General features: G+C 39.6%; 1 protein-coding gene and 1 pseudogene across 2 annotated transcripts in view; one reads left to right on the top strand and one right to left on the bottom strand.

Moving 5' to 3' along the window:
• The window catches only part of GSPT2 (G1 to S phase transition 2), a gene marked incomplete at both ends in the record, with an annotated part of 310245 nt that overhangs the window by 195954 nt on the left and 99614 nt on the right, over nt 1-14677 (bottom strand). The window lies entirely within an intron of this gene.
• LOC308279097 (histone H3.3A-like) lies at nt 4175-4578 on the top strand (annotated as a pseudogene). The gene has a single exon. The product of its transcript is annotated as a histone H3.3A-like (transcript).

Here is a 14677-nt window from a genome sequence, read left to right as displayed (position 1 = left end):
TATTTTCTCTAGTGCTGGTTTTGAAGACATAAATTCCTTCAGTTTCTGTCTGTCATGGAAGCTTCTTATTTTTCCATATAATTTGATAGAAAGTTTTGCTGGGTAGGAAATTTTTGGCTGGAAGTTGTTTTCTTTCAGAGTTTGGAATATGTTACTCCAAGCCCTTCTGGCTCTCATGACTTGGTTTGGGAAGTCTGGAGTGATTCTAATTGGTTTGCCTCTGAATGTCACTTGGCCCTTTGTTTTTGTTGCCTTTAAGATTCTCTGCTTGGCTTCCACATTGGTCATTTTGACAATTATGTGGCGTGGAGATCCTCTTCTCCGATCCTGTCTAAAGTGAGTTCTATAAGTTTCCTGGACCTTTGTATCAACCTCTTGCTCTATGTTTGGAAAATTTTCTGCTATTACTTCTTTGAAGAGATTGTTGATCCCTTTGGTTTCACTTTCTTTTCCCTCCTCTATTCCAATTATTCTTAGGTTAGCTCTCTTAAAATGGGCCCATATTTCTTCAATATCAGATTCCTGCTGTCAGATATTTTTTTCTAGATTAGAAACTATGCGTTCATTTTTGGATTGCTCATCTTCTAAGAGCGAGATTCTGTTCTCCATGTGTTCTAATCGGTTGTTTGTGCTTTGAATTGAGGCCTTTACTTCATTAATTGCATCCTTTATCTCTTTTTGGCTCTCTCTGAGTTCTTTTCGAAGCACCTCTATTATTTCTACAGTTATTTTCCTGATTTGATCTTCTAGAAATCTCTGATTTTCTGTTTTATCGGGTTCTGATGTTGTGGGGTTGTGGGCATTAATTGCTCCAGTATTATTCCTCTTTCCCATGATTTCCGATGTTTGTGCCTTCTCTGGGTTCTTCCCTTGGGTCACTATGACTTCCCTTAAGGTGTTCTTGATCTCGAGTCAGTAGTATCTCGGACCCCACTACTCCTTTACTGGGTTTTATCACAGAGTCTCCGACCCAGAGAGTCGATAGAGGCTGCTTTAGACTGTGGGGGGTGCCAGGTTGCACGTTCTCCTATGGTGTGATATCTCTGCCACCGCCCCTCCCCCACTGGGTCAAGTCCCAGGGAGTACAGTACTGGGATTTCTCCTCTGTGGCCCGCAATTTGACTCACTGTTCTTGAGTACGCAGATGTAGCTGTACTGGCCTCGCTGAATTCGCTGCTGCTGCCGCCGGTGGCAATATGGCGCCGCTGCTACGCCCTCGGCTATGGGGCTGGCGTTTTTCTTCTTGATTTTGATTTCTACTCTGAATCCCTGCAGCGTGTGCTGAGCTCGGCCACTGGGAGCTTTAGATGCTCTCTGCGCGGAGAAATCCCGCCTGGCTGTTCCGCAGCGGCTCACCTCGGCTTGCTGTAGCCGTCCCGTGAATTCGCCGGTGCCTCCAGCAGTATGGCGCTGCTGCCGTGTCTGCAGCGTCCTCGGGCGCGAGTCCGGTTATCTCCTCTGTGGCTCTGTTCTCAGTCCGCTTTCTCTCTGAAGCCTGGTGATTTTTTGTTTCACTGGTGATGGTGTTTTCTCGCTATGAAAGGCGCTGATTTTGTGGTAATGGAGATTTGTTGTTAGCAGGGCTCTTAAGCCCCGCTTTTCTCGGTCGCCATCTTCCCGGAAGTGGCATTCTTTAAAAAAAGTAAAAACCTTTGAGAAAGTAAAGAGCTTCAAAATGATAAATAAGTAGGTTCATATTTAATGCTATAAATAGCTGAGGATGGTGACCTATGCTCCCAGCACCTTGGGATGCTGGGGTAGAAGGATCAAAAGTTTGAGTCCAGTTTGTGCAATTTAGCAACACTGTCTCAAAATAAAATTTAAAAGCAGGTGGGGTGTAGCTCAGTTGGAGGGTGCTCCTGGATTCAACCCCCAATGTTAAAAAAAAAAACTAACAAAGCAATAAATATACTTTCCTTCTCTGTTATTTTGTCTTCTTTTTTATTGGTGCATTGTAGCCATACATCTTAATGGGGTACAAGATGGTGGAGGCATACATGCACACATCACTCATTTAGCCCTTCCCCAATCCCTCCCCATTCTCTCCCCCTCCGTCCTTCTCATGTTTGGCTTAGTAATTGACTTTGATATGTTTGTGAATGTATGTCATGTACATTACGGGATATCCCTCCTTTTTTAAAATACATTCCACTATATTAAAGCAATAAGGGAAACACTATATTGCTATATCATTGTTTGTAACTTTTATAACTGTAGTATGTACAATATGGCAGAAAAGAAGGGGTGGTAAAGAAGCATTAAATAACTAATATTCTCCTTTTTTGTGCTACTGTCAATTGAGCGCAGGGGCATCTACCTGTGAGCTACACCTCCCACCATCCCTCCTTTTTGTTATTTGATTTTGAAATAGGGGTCTCACTAGAGTACTGAGAGTCTCACTACATTGCTGCGGCTGGCTTCCAACCTATGATCTTCCTGTCTCAGCCTCCCGAGTACTTGAATTACGGGTGTGTGCCACCATGCCTGGCTAGATGCTCCTTATTGAAATTAATTAGGCATAACTCTGGAGTATCTTAACACATATGTTGTAAGTCAAAACAATAACTAAGAAAATTGCCCAAATGATGCAGTGAGAATCATTCAAGGAATTAAAAAGTTACACTAAAAGTATCTACCTAGTAAAGAAGTCAGAAAAGGTGGAACACAGAAACACAAAGAACGATGAGGTGTATAGAAACCAAAAGCACAAGTATAATCATAAATAAAAAACATATCAAGAATAGCATTAGATGCGAGTGAATGAAACTATTCAATCAAAAGGCAGAGATTGTCTCGATCAAACTCTACCTACACTGTCTACAAAAGGTCCACCTGTATCTAAAGGCACTAATAATTTGAAAGTAAAAGGATGAAAACTGGCACGTTATGCAACTACAGCCATAGGAGATCTGGAGGTGCTGTTCTAATATCAGGAAAAAGAACATTTCAGGTGAGAAAAGTTTGCCACAGATAAAAAGATATATTTTATGATGATAAAAATGTTAATGTATTAGGAAGATATAACATTTATCAACATATTTAATATCTGAGTCCCAAATTACATGAAGCAAAAAAATGACAGAGGAAAGAGAGAATTCAATAATAACAGTCAAGAATCCAATATCACACTTTACTAATGAATAAAATGAGTAAGCAAAAGACCAACAAGCGTATAGAAAACTTGAAAAATATATAAACCAACTAAATTTAATGAGTATCAATAGAATACTTTACCGTATAATAGTTAAATACATATTCTTCTGAAGTGAACATGGAACATTCTCCAGTATGTCCATAGTTAAGGTCATAAAATAACACAATAAATTCAAATGTTTCTTTTTGTAGTAGGGATTGAACCCAGGGGTATTCTGCCTCAGAGTTACACCCCCAACCCTTTTAATTTTACTTCTTGTTTTGAAACACAGTCATTTTGGGTTGCTAAGAGTCTCATTTACTATTATCCTCCAGTCTTAGCCTCTCAGGTACCAGGATTACAGGAGTGTGCCATTAAGCCTGGTGGCACACAATAAATTTAAAATTATATTGTACAAATATTTTCTCTGACCATGATTAGAATGGGATTAGAAACATGAAAAGGAGGGAGGGGAGAGGGAATGGGGTAGGATTTGGGCTGTGTGTATGTATGCCTCTACCATCTGGTACCCTATTAAGATAGATGGCTACAATGCATCATTAAAATAAATAAGTCGGGCATGGTGGCTCATGCTTGTAATCCCAGCATTTGGGGGGCTGAAACGGGAAGATCTCTGGTTGCAGACAGCCTCAGCTACTTAGTGTGGTCCTCCGCAACACGAGACCAGGTTTCAAACGAAAGAATAAAAAATAGAGCTGGGGGGTGTGGCTTGGAGGTAGAATACCCCTGGGTTCCATCCTCAGTACCACAAAAAAGAAAGGAAGAAAGGAAGAAAGGAAGAAAGAAGAAAGAAAGAAAGAAAGAAAGAGAGAAAGAGAGAAAGAAAGAAAGAAAGAAAGAAACCAAGAGCAGGGAGAAAATAGTAAATTAATAATGTGTGGAAACTGAGTGATATAATTTTAAATATCAATGGGTTTTTAAATAAATCACAGCAGCTGCCGTCACTCTCCAACGCCAGCGCCGCCTCTCGCTCGCCGAGCTCCAGCCGAAGGAGAAGGGGGGTAAGGAGATCTTTATACCATGGCTTGTACTAAGCAGACCGCCCGCAAATCGACTGGTGGTAAAGCACCCAGGAAACAACTGGGTACAAAAGCCGCTCGAAAGAGTGCGCCCTCTACTGGAGGGGTAAAGAAACCGCGTCGTTACAGGCCTGGTAATGTGACACTGAGTGAAATTAGACGTTATTAGAAGTCCACTGAACTTCTGATTCACAAACTCCCCTTCCAAAGTCTGGTGCGAGAAATTGCTCAGGACTTCAAAACAGATCTGCATATCCAGCTATTGGTGCTTTGCAGGAGGCAAGTGAGGCGTATCTAGTTGGCTTTTTTGAAGACACCAACCTGTGTGCTATCCATGCCAAACGTGTAACAATTATGCCAAAAGACATCCAGCTGGCACGCCGCATACGTGGAGAACGTGCTTAAGAATCCACTATAATGGGAAACATTTTATTCTCAAAATATTTCTTTTCTCTTCTTCCTGTTATTGGTAATTCTGAATGTTAGATTTTTTTCCCATGGGGTCAAAAGTTTCCTAAGTATATGATTGGGAGTGAAAAAATAGGGGACAGAAATCAGGTATTGACAGTTTTTCCATTTTCATTTGTGTGTGAATTTTTAATATAAACTCGGGGATGTAAAGCATTAATGCAAGTCACAATGTTTCAGTAAACAAGTTTGAGCAGTTCAACTTTATAACAATTATAAATAAACCTGTTAAATTTTTTTCTGGACAATGCCAGCATTTGGATTTTTTTTTTGTGGTACTGGGGTTCCTGGAAGCCCTTCTACCTCCGGGGTACACTCCCAGACCTATTTTTACATTTTCATTTGGAAACAGGGTCTCCTAAGCCAGCGCGCGCGGCTGGCTTCGAACCTGCGCGATCCTCCTGTCTCTGCCTCCCAAGCGCGGGGATTACAAGCGTGCGCCACCACGCCCGGCATCATTTGGATTTTTTTAAAACAAGTAAATTTCTTATCGACGGCAACTAAATGGTGTTTGTAGCATTTTTATCATAGAGTAGATTCCATCCATTCACTATAATTTTCTAACTGAGTTGTCCTACATGCAAGTACATATTTTTAATGTTGTCTGTCTTCTGTGCTGTTCCTATAAGTTTGCTATTAAAATACATTAAACTATAAAAATAAAATAAATCACAAAGAAAATTAGAAAAAAATGTCGAGATATATGATAAAGAAAATAATATGCCAAACATATGGGATGCACCTTAAGCAGTGTTTAAAAGGAAATTTATAAAATGCTAGTCCTCAAATCAATAATGCAAACTTTCATTTCAATAAGCCAGAAGAAAGCAAAGTAAGCCAAAAGCAAGCAAAATGAAAGAAATAATGAAGAATAGACTGAAAATCAACTAACTAGCTGGGCATGGTGGTGTACGCTTGTAATCCCAGCAGTTGGGAGGCTGACACAGAAGGATCAAGGTTCATGGACAGCCTCAGCTACTTAATGAGCAACTTAGTGAGACCACCAAAATCAAGAATAAAAAAATAGGGTTGAGGATGTAGCTCGGAGGTAGAATGACCCTGAGTTCCATCCCCAGTACTGCAGAGAGAGAGAGAGAGAGAGAGAGAGAGAGAGAGAGAGAGAGAGGAAGGAGGAGGAGGAGGAGGAGGAGGGGGAGGAGGAAAATTAACTAAATAGAAATTATAAAAATAGAAATAATTATAAAACCAAAAGTTGAGTTGGGTGTGGTGGCACTTGCTTGTAATCCCAGTACTTGGGAGGCTGAGACAGGAGGATCACGGTTCACAGACATCCTTAGCTACTTAGTGGGGTACTTTGCAACTCAGTGAGACCTTGTTTCAAAATAAAAAATAAAAAAAATAGGGCTGTGGATGTAGCTCGGAGGTTAGAATTCCCCAGAGTTCCATCCTCAGTACCGTAAAAAAAAAAATAATCACACAATGGAGCCGGGCCTGATGGGGGTACGTTTGTAATCCCAGTACTTGGGAGGCTGAGACAGTAGGATCGCAGGTTCAAGGACAGCCTCAGTAAGTAATGAGACTCATCAACTTAGTGAGACCCTGTTTCCAAATAAAAAATAAGAAATTGGGCTGGGGGTATAACTTGAAGGTAGAATTCCTCTAAGTTCAATTCCCGGTAACTTATGTTGTTTGAAGAAAAATGAATGGACCTGGAGAACATTGCGTTAAGTGAGACGAGATTAGCCAGTCACAGAAAGTGAAGGGTCATATGTTTTCTCTCATACGCAGAAGCTAGGGAGTAATCAGGATACAAGGGTGACCTCAGATAAAGGAGGGGAAACTAGTGGAGTAGTGGAATAATGGGAGGGTGTTTAGGGGACAGTGAATTAATGAAGGAAACACATAGACATATATGAAATTATATATAGGGAAGTAGAGAGAGTGGAGAGGGAGTCCCAGAGAGAAGCTCACCAAGTGCTGTGTGCATATCTGTTCCTATCACTCTGAACTTCATTATAATGTGAAAATATAATGCACCAACAAAGGTGTAAAAAATACAGAAACACACACACACACACACACACACACACACACACACAGTCAGAAGCAATGGTACATGCCTGTAATCCCGGTATTTGAGAGGCTGAGCAGGAAGATCACAGTTTTGAGACCAAGCATATTGCAATTTAAGCTAGACTCTTTCAAAATTAAAAAGAAAAGAAAGCGCTTGGGACATAGTTCAATAGTAGAGTAACCCTGGATTCAATCTTGAGTCTCTCTGTCTCTCTGTCTCTGTCTCTCTGTTTCTCTCTCTCTCTCTCTCTCTCTCTCTCTCTCTTCTCTCTCTCTCTCTCTCTCTCTCTCTCTCTCTCTCTCACACACACACACACACACACACACACGTTAACAAACTGACACAGTTTTCACTACATTGACCAAGAAAAATGAGACAAGACATAAATTAATAAAACTAGAAATGAAAGAGAAGATAATTATTTCAAACTTATAGAAATTAAGAATATCATAAGGGAACTTATAAACAAGTATATGCCAACAAATTACATAAAAGATTAAGTGGACAAATTCATACAAAGACACAAATGATCAATTTTGGTACAGGAAAAAATAGAAAGTCTGAATAAATAAATGTAGAGATTAAAACTTTTCAAGCCTCCCACAACAAAAACATCAGGTCCAGATGGCTGTAATAGTGAATCCTAATTAACATTTAAATATTAATTAATCCTATTCCTTCACAAAATCTTCCAGAAAGTGAATAAAAGTGTAACAATTCAACAAAGGGGCCAGGATAACTCTTTGGGGGTAAGAATAGTGCTATCAACAAATGTTATAAGAACGGCTGGTGCCGGGCGTGGTGGCGCACGCTTGTAATCCCCGCGCTTGGGAGGCGGAGACAGGAGGATCGCGCAGGTTCGAAGCCAGCCGCGCGCACTGGCTTAGGAGGCCCTGTTTCCAAGTAAAAATGTAAAAATAGGTCTGGGAGTGTAGCCCGGAGGTAGAAGGGCTTCCAGGAACCCCAGTACCACCAAAAAACAAAAAAAAAACAAAACAAAAAAAGAAAAGAAAAGAACGGCTGGCTATTCACATGCAGAGGATGGATATGGAGCCCTACTTCAGAGCATCAGGAACATAGTACTATTTGTAAGAATTAAAACATGACCTTTTGGACGAAACCTTAGAAATAAATATTCCTGTCCTTTTGTTAGTCATGGATTTTTCAGATGTACAACAAGAGTACATGAAATTAAAAACTTGTTCTAGCCGGGTGTGGTGGTGCACGCTTGTAATCCCAGCATTCAGGAGGCTGAGACCTGAGGATCATGGTTCGTGGACAGCCCCAGCTACTTAGTGAGGCTCTCTGCAACTTAGTGAGACCCTGTTTCAAAATAAACAATAAAAAGTTGGGCGTGGTGGAGCACACTTGTAATCCCAGTGCTTGGGAGGCTGAGACAAGAGGATCGCTTAGGTTCGAAGCCAGCGTCAGTACTTAGTGAGGCTCTCAGCAACTTAGTAAGACCCTGTTTTCTAAAACAATATAAAATAGGTCTGAGAGTGTAGCCCGGAAGTAGAAAAGCCCCTGGATTCCACCCCAAGTACCACAAAAAATAAATAAATAAACAATAATAAATAGGGCAGGGGTGTAGCTTGGAGGTAGAATGACCCTGGGTTCTATGCCCAGGCCCACCAAAAAAAATTTGACCTCATGTACATTTAAAACTTTTGCTTCAAATGACACCATCAAGAAAGGGGAAAAGCGTTGGGCGTGGTGGCACACGCTTGCAATCCCCACACTTGGGAGGCAGAGACAGGAGGATCAGCAGGTTAAAAGCCAGTCACACTGGCTTAAGAGACCCTGTTACCAAATTAAAATATATATATGTGTGTGTGTGTGTGTGTGTGTGTGTGTGTGTGTGTGTAGCTTGGAGGTAGAAGGGTCTCCAGGAACCCCAGTACCACAAAAAAGGGGAAAATAAGCCAGGCATGGTGGCACACACTTGTAATCCCAGCATTTGGGAGGCTGAGACAGGAGGACCACGGTTTGGAGACAGCCTCAACTATGGAAATATTTTCAAATCATATATTTGATAAGACACTGGTCTCTAAAATTACAAAGTACACTAAAAGTCAATAATAAGGCATTAGCCCAGTTGATTAACGAGCAAGGGATCTGATAGACATTTCTCAAATCTATCTGTCATCTATTCATCTATCTGTCTATCTATATTATGTGTGTGTACAGAAACCAGATGTAATGTCATATGGGGCTACAGGCATCTGAGAATGGAGGATCACTTGAGTCCAGGAGTTCCAAATGATCCTGAACAATGTGTATGATCCTGTCTCCCCATATCTGTAAATGGTAAGTAAGTGTATGAAAACATACTTACCATCATTGTCAGGAAAGTGAAACTGAACCTTCACTAAGATGCTACCTCACAGTCACCAAAATGGTTACTGAAATAATAATGAAAAAGAGAAAGTATGTTGGTAAGAATGTAAAATGGTGCAGTCTCTTTAGTTCCTCTAAATGTTAAATAGAGTCACCGTAGGACCCAGCACCTCAACTCCTAGATATCTATCTAAGCGAAATATAAACATTGTCCACACAAACACTTGTTTAAAGAATTATGGCAAGGTAGGATGACAGTGACTCGTGAAATAGAAAATATCAAATACTAGGATGTATAATTTATAATGCACCAATAAAAATGTACTTTACAAGAGTTGTTATAATCTGTTATATAAAACATCCAATTTTCAACTAATTTTTTTTCAAGAGATATGTGGTGAAACAGGAAACATGTGACTCATACACAGGCACTAGAAGCTGCCTTTGAGGGAGGCAGATGTTACATTAGTAGGCAAAGGCTATAAAATATCTGTTATTAATAGATATAAAGAAAATGTGGTATATTCTTCATCAATGAAAACACTGAATTACTGATACCTTCTGCAATGAAGATTTACCTTTCACTTATTTAAAGCAAAGGGCCAGTCATTAAAGAGCATGCACTGCATTATAGAAATTACAAGAAATAGCAAGCTGGGCGTGGTGACACACTACTGAGAAAGAACATTTACTGGCCCATCACCTTGCCTTGAACTGAGCCCCTATCCCTCTTGCAGGTTACCTGCTCAGCCCCTAGGACAGTGAGTTTGAGATTCATGCTTCTAGACATACCCTGGTTACACTTCAACACTGATGCTCTGTGTCTTGAGTATTGTTAAGAGCCTGGTGTGGTGGCGCTTGTAATCCCCACGCTTGGGGGGCGGAGACAGGACGATCGCATAGGTTCGAAGCCAGCTGTGCTGGCTTAAGAGATCCTGTTTCCAAATAAAAATATAAAATAGATCTGGAAGTGTAGCCAGGAGGTAGAAGGGCTTCCAGGAACCCCAGTACCACCACCAAAAAACAAAAATGTTGAACAAGCCAGTCTAATGGTGCACGCCTCTAGTTGCAGGACTTGGGAGGCTGAGACAGGAAGGTCACAGGTTCAAGAACTGCCTCAGAAACTTAGTCTCTCACCAACCTAGTGAAACCCTGTTTCAAAATTAAAAAAAAATAAAATGAAGTACTAGAGTATAGCTTGGAGGTAGTGCTCTTGGCTTCAATTCTCAGTACCACAAAAAAGAAAGAAGGAAGGGAGGGAGGGAGGGAGGGAAATATGGATAATATGCAAATCTACAGAAGCAGCCGGGCGTGATGGCGCACTCTTGTAATCCCCGCGCTTGGGAGGTGAGACAGGAGGATCGCGCTGGTTCGGAGCCAGCCTCGCTGGCTTAAGAGACCCTGTTTCCAAATAAAATATAAAATAGGTCTGGGAGTGTAGCCCGGAGGTAGAAGGGCTTCCAGGAACCCCAGTACCACCAAAAAAAAAAATCTACAGAAGCAGAAATTTTCACTTTCTGGCCTCAAACTTGTAATTCTCTTGCCTCATCCTCCTGAGCTGCTGGAATTTTAAGGATGTGCTAGGCTCATACATACAACTTGATAAATTATCTGTTCATATTTTTTGCCTTTTGTCCAATGGTATCATTTGCTTTTTTACTGCAGAAATTAGAGGGTCACTTATTATGTATTCTGTATACTAGTCCACTGTCAGATATGATTTTGTGAATGTTTTTTCCAGCCTGAAGTTTGCCTTTTCATCCTCTTAGTAGGTTCTTTTGTGGAACTTTTGTAAGATATTTTGATAAAGTCCAAACATATTTTTCTGGCCTATATCACAAATACTTTTGGTGTTAAGACACCTTTTCATCTAACTCAAAGTTATTATATTCAATAATATGCTATATGTTATATTCAATAATATGCTTAACTCTTATAATGTTATACTTTACAGTGAAATCTATTAGCCACTTGGAGTTGATTTTTGTAAAAACCGTGAAATTTAGATTCAGATGATGATGGTGATGGTTATTATTATTATTACTTATGGAAGTACAATTGTTCCAAGATCATTTAGTGAAATTTTAATTGCAGTACTTGGGAGGCTGAGACAGGAGATCACAGGTTTGAGAGCCTGTTTCAAGACAAAAATAAAAATAAAAAAGATGCTGAGAGAGAATGTAGCTTAGAGGTAGAATGCCCCTGGGTTCAGCCCCCAGCACTACAAAAAAAAAAAAAGAAAGAAAGAAAGAAAAGTTTATTCATTCTCCATTGAATGACTTTTATAACTCTCTAAGTAATCACCTGTGCCCATTTATGAGGGTCTGTTTCCCAAATGAGCAGGTATGTTAAAGAATAGATTTCTTGCATACAATGAAAGTGCTGTTTTATAAGTTTAAGGTAGATTTTTTAAAAAAATTAAAAATGGATTGTTTTATCCTAAAAATGTCTTATCTTGTCCTCATTATAACCGCAAAGTAAGTAGCTATATAAGATACAAAAGGAAACGAAAAAGTAAGTTAGCAAGAAGGGAAAGAGGAAGAAAACAGCTACAAGGCATATAGAAAAGTGTTCACAAAATCAGCAGTAGCCAGTCTTTTCCATTCAGTAATAATTTTATCTTCTAAAAATTTTATTGTTGCATTCTACTTCTGTATAATAGTAAGATTCATAGTGATATGTTCATATATACAAGCAAATTAGCCTCTCCAATCAAAAGATATAGATGGGCTGAATGGATTTTTTAAAACTGAGCTCTATCTATATGCTGATTAAAAAACACTTTAGATCAGAAATATGTAGGCTGATAGTGAAATGATAGAAAAAGACATCACATACAAATATTATCCAAGAGAGTGCGGGGGTCATCATATTTACATATTGACAGAGTTGAAGGGAGAAATAAGAGCACAGTAATAGAAAGAAACTCTAATGACAGTATTTTAATAAGTGGTAATTAAAGAAATGATCAGTTAGAAAACAGAGAACATAGAGCCATTGAATCTAAAAGATGTGAATAGAATGCTCCATCCAACAATAGCAGAATGCATGATCTTAGTAAATTCACAGAGGACACTCTCCATAGTAGACATATATTAGGCCAAAAAAAATCCTTTAAAAAAAATACTGAAGCCAGGCGTGGTGGCGCACGTTTGTAATCCCCACTCTTGAGAGGCAGAGACAGGAGGATCACGAAGGTTTGGAGCCAGCCTTGCTGGCTTAACAGACCCTGTTTCCAAATAAAAAAGTATAAAAATAGGTCCGGGAGTGTAGCCCGGAGGTAGAAGGGCTTCCAGGAACCCCAGTACCACAATAAATAAATAAATAAATAAATAAATAAATAAATAAATAAATAAGCAAATAAATAAATAAATAAAAAGAATACTGAAGCTGGGCATGGTGGTGCATGCTTGTAATCCCCATACTTGGGAGGCAGAGACGGGAGGATTGCACAGGTTCGAAGTCCCTTGCTGGCATTAGAGACCCTGTTTCCAAATTAAAAAAATATAAAATAGGTCTTGGAATGTAGCCCGGAGGTAGAAGGGTTCCATCCCCAGTACCACAAAAAAAAAAACCTGAAAAATACCATGTACTTATGTAATTCTTCTGTACCTTCTTGCTATTGATTTATTTCGTGTGTGTGTGTGTGTGTGTGTGTGTGTGTGTGTGTCTGTGTGTGTTACTGAGGGTGGAACCTGGGGGCTTTTCTACCTCCGGGCTATACTCCCAGACCTATTTTGTATTTTATTTGGAAACAGGGTCTCGCTAAGTTGCTGAGAGCCTCACTAAGTAGCTGAGGCTGGCTTCGAACCTGTGAGATCCTCCTGTTTCAGCCTCCCAAGTGAGGAGATTACAAGCATGCGCCACCATGCCCGGCTCTTGTGGTTGATTTTTAATTTCAGCCCATTATGATCTGAGAAGTTGCAAGGTATTACTTCATTTATTGGATCTGCTAATACTTGCTTTATGTCCAGCAATGTGGTCTATTTTGGAGAAGGTAAAGCTATATCTTTACCAAAAAAATGGATGGTGATATGCAGACTCCTGAAATATCCTGCCTGATAAAAGTGTCTTTGTTTACCTAGGGGCCTTCAGCAATATCATATAACTTAATCTAAGTTATGATGTGGCCTTGGTGCCACATGGAATGCACTCTACCTCTGAAAGGGTTGGAGTCTAAATGCTAGCAATATGGACAAAGGATCACATCTACATGATTGAGTCCCAATAAAATTTCTGCACACAAGTTGCAGGTAATCTTCCTCAGCTGACAGTACTCTGTATATATTGGCACATGTCTTTGCCAAGAAAGGCAGTATTGATCATGACTTCAATAAGAGAAGAATACTGAAAATTCTATACATGAAAATTTATTTGACTCCATCCTATATGTCCCTTCCTTTAGGAGATTTGGACAGTTTTAAAATAAATCCTTTCAGTGGGGCATTGTGATGCATACTTGTAATCCCAGTACTTAAGAGGCCGAGACAGGAGGATTGCACAGGTTCAAAGCCAGCCTCAGCTACTGAGTGAGGCTCTCAACAACTTAGTGAGACCCTGTTTTAAAAGAAAGAATAAAATAGGGCTGGGGCTGTAGCTCAGAGGTAGAATGCTTCTGGTTCAATTTCCAATACTGCAAAAAATCATTTCACTATAATAAATGATAACCATGTTTGGTTTATAGCCATGCACATAATTGATTCCCTCTCTTCTGTATGTCCTAGTAGTGAATTGTTGAACTCAGAGACTGTATTATCTAAATTTCATATTTGTGTTGAAAGGGATTCTCATGATTTGGGGTATCAGGAAGGATGATGGGCCACAAGTTAATAAACTATTAATTTCTGTGTGGACACAGGGTTAGCTGTGGTATACAAATGCAACTGTATAATGTGATCAGTTACTGGATGTAATAATTACCAATAAAACTTATCAAATATGGATAAAACCCCTGAGGGGTTACATCACTGAATTCCTAAGAAAATACAATATAACATGAAACAAGCTCGATATAAAATCTATTGGTTTTGTTATCCATAATAATAAAAGAATCCCTTGGTTATTGTTACATGTAATACTTAAATAATAGTGGTACGGAAGATTCTGACACGCCACCAAACTTTAAATATATCTATACTGAGGTATAGTCACCAGTCATAGGGATACTACCAAGGGGAAAATGATGCCAAAAAAAGCTGAGAAAATTAGAGTATTTAGCTGGGCGTGGTGGCACACATTTGTAATCCCAGTACTTGGGAGGCTGAGACAGGAGTATCTCAGATTTGCAGACAGACACAGCAATTTATCGAGGCTCTCTACAACTTAGCGAAACCCTGTTTCAAACTGAAAGATAAAATAGGGCTGGTATAGTATAACTCAGAGGAAAAATGCTCCTGGGTTCAATTCACAATACTACAAGAAAGAAAGAAAGAAAGAAAAGAAAGGAGAAAGAAAGAAAGAAAGAAAGAAAGAAAGAGAAAGAGAGAAAGAGAGAGAGAAAAAAGGAGGGAGGGAGGGAAGGGGAAGAGAGGAGAAAAAGAGAATAAAACACAGAAAATTAAAATGATCAGCAAAATTTGGGGGAAAGAAAAATAAGTAATGAGCTTGTTCTAGCAGAACAGAAATATTTAAATGGTTATTAAGAAATGGGATGAAGTTGGGTAC

The sequence above is a fragment of the Muscardinus avellanarius genome (genome assembly GCF_963383645.1).
Source record: "Muscardinus avellanarius genome assembly, chromosome: X".
Classification (NCBI taxonomy): domain Eukaryota; kingdom Metazoa; phylum Chordata; class Mammalia; order Rodentia; family Gliridae; genus Muscardinus; species Muscardinus avellanarius.
The sequence above is the reverse complement of the archived record's forward strand: the minus strand, read 5'-3'. Positions and strand labels throughout refer to the sequence as shown.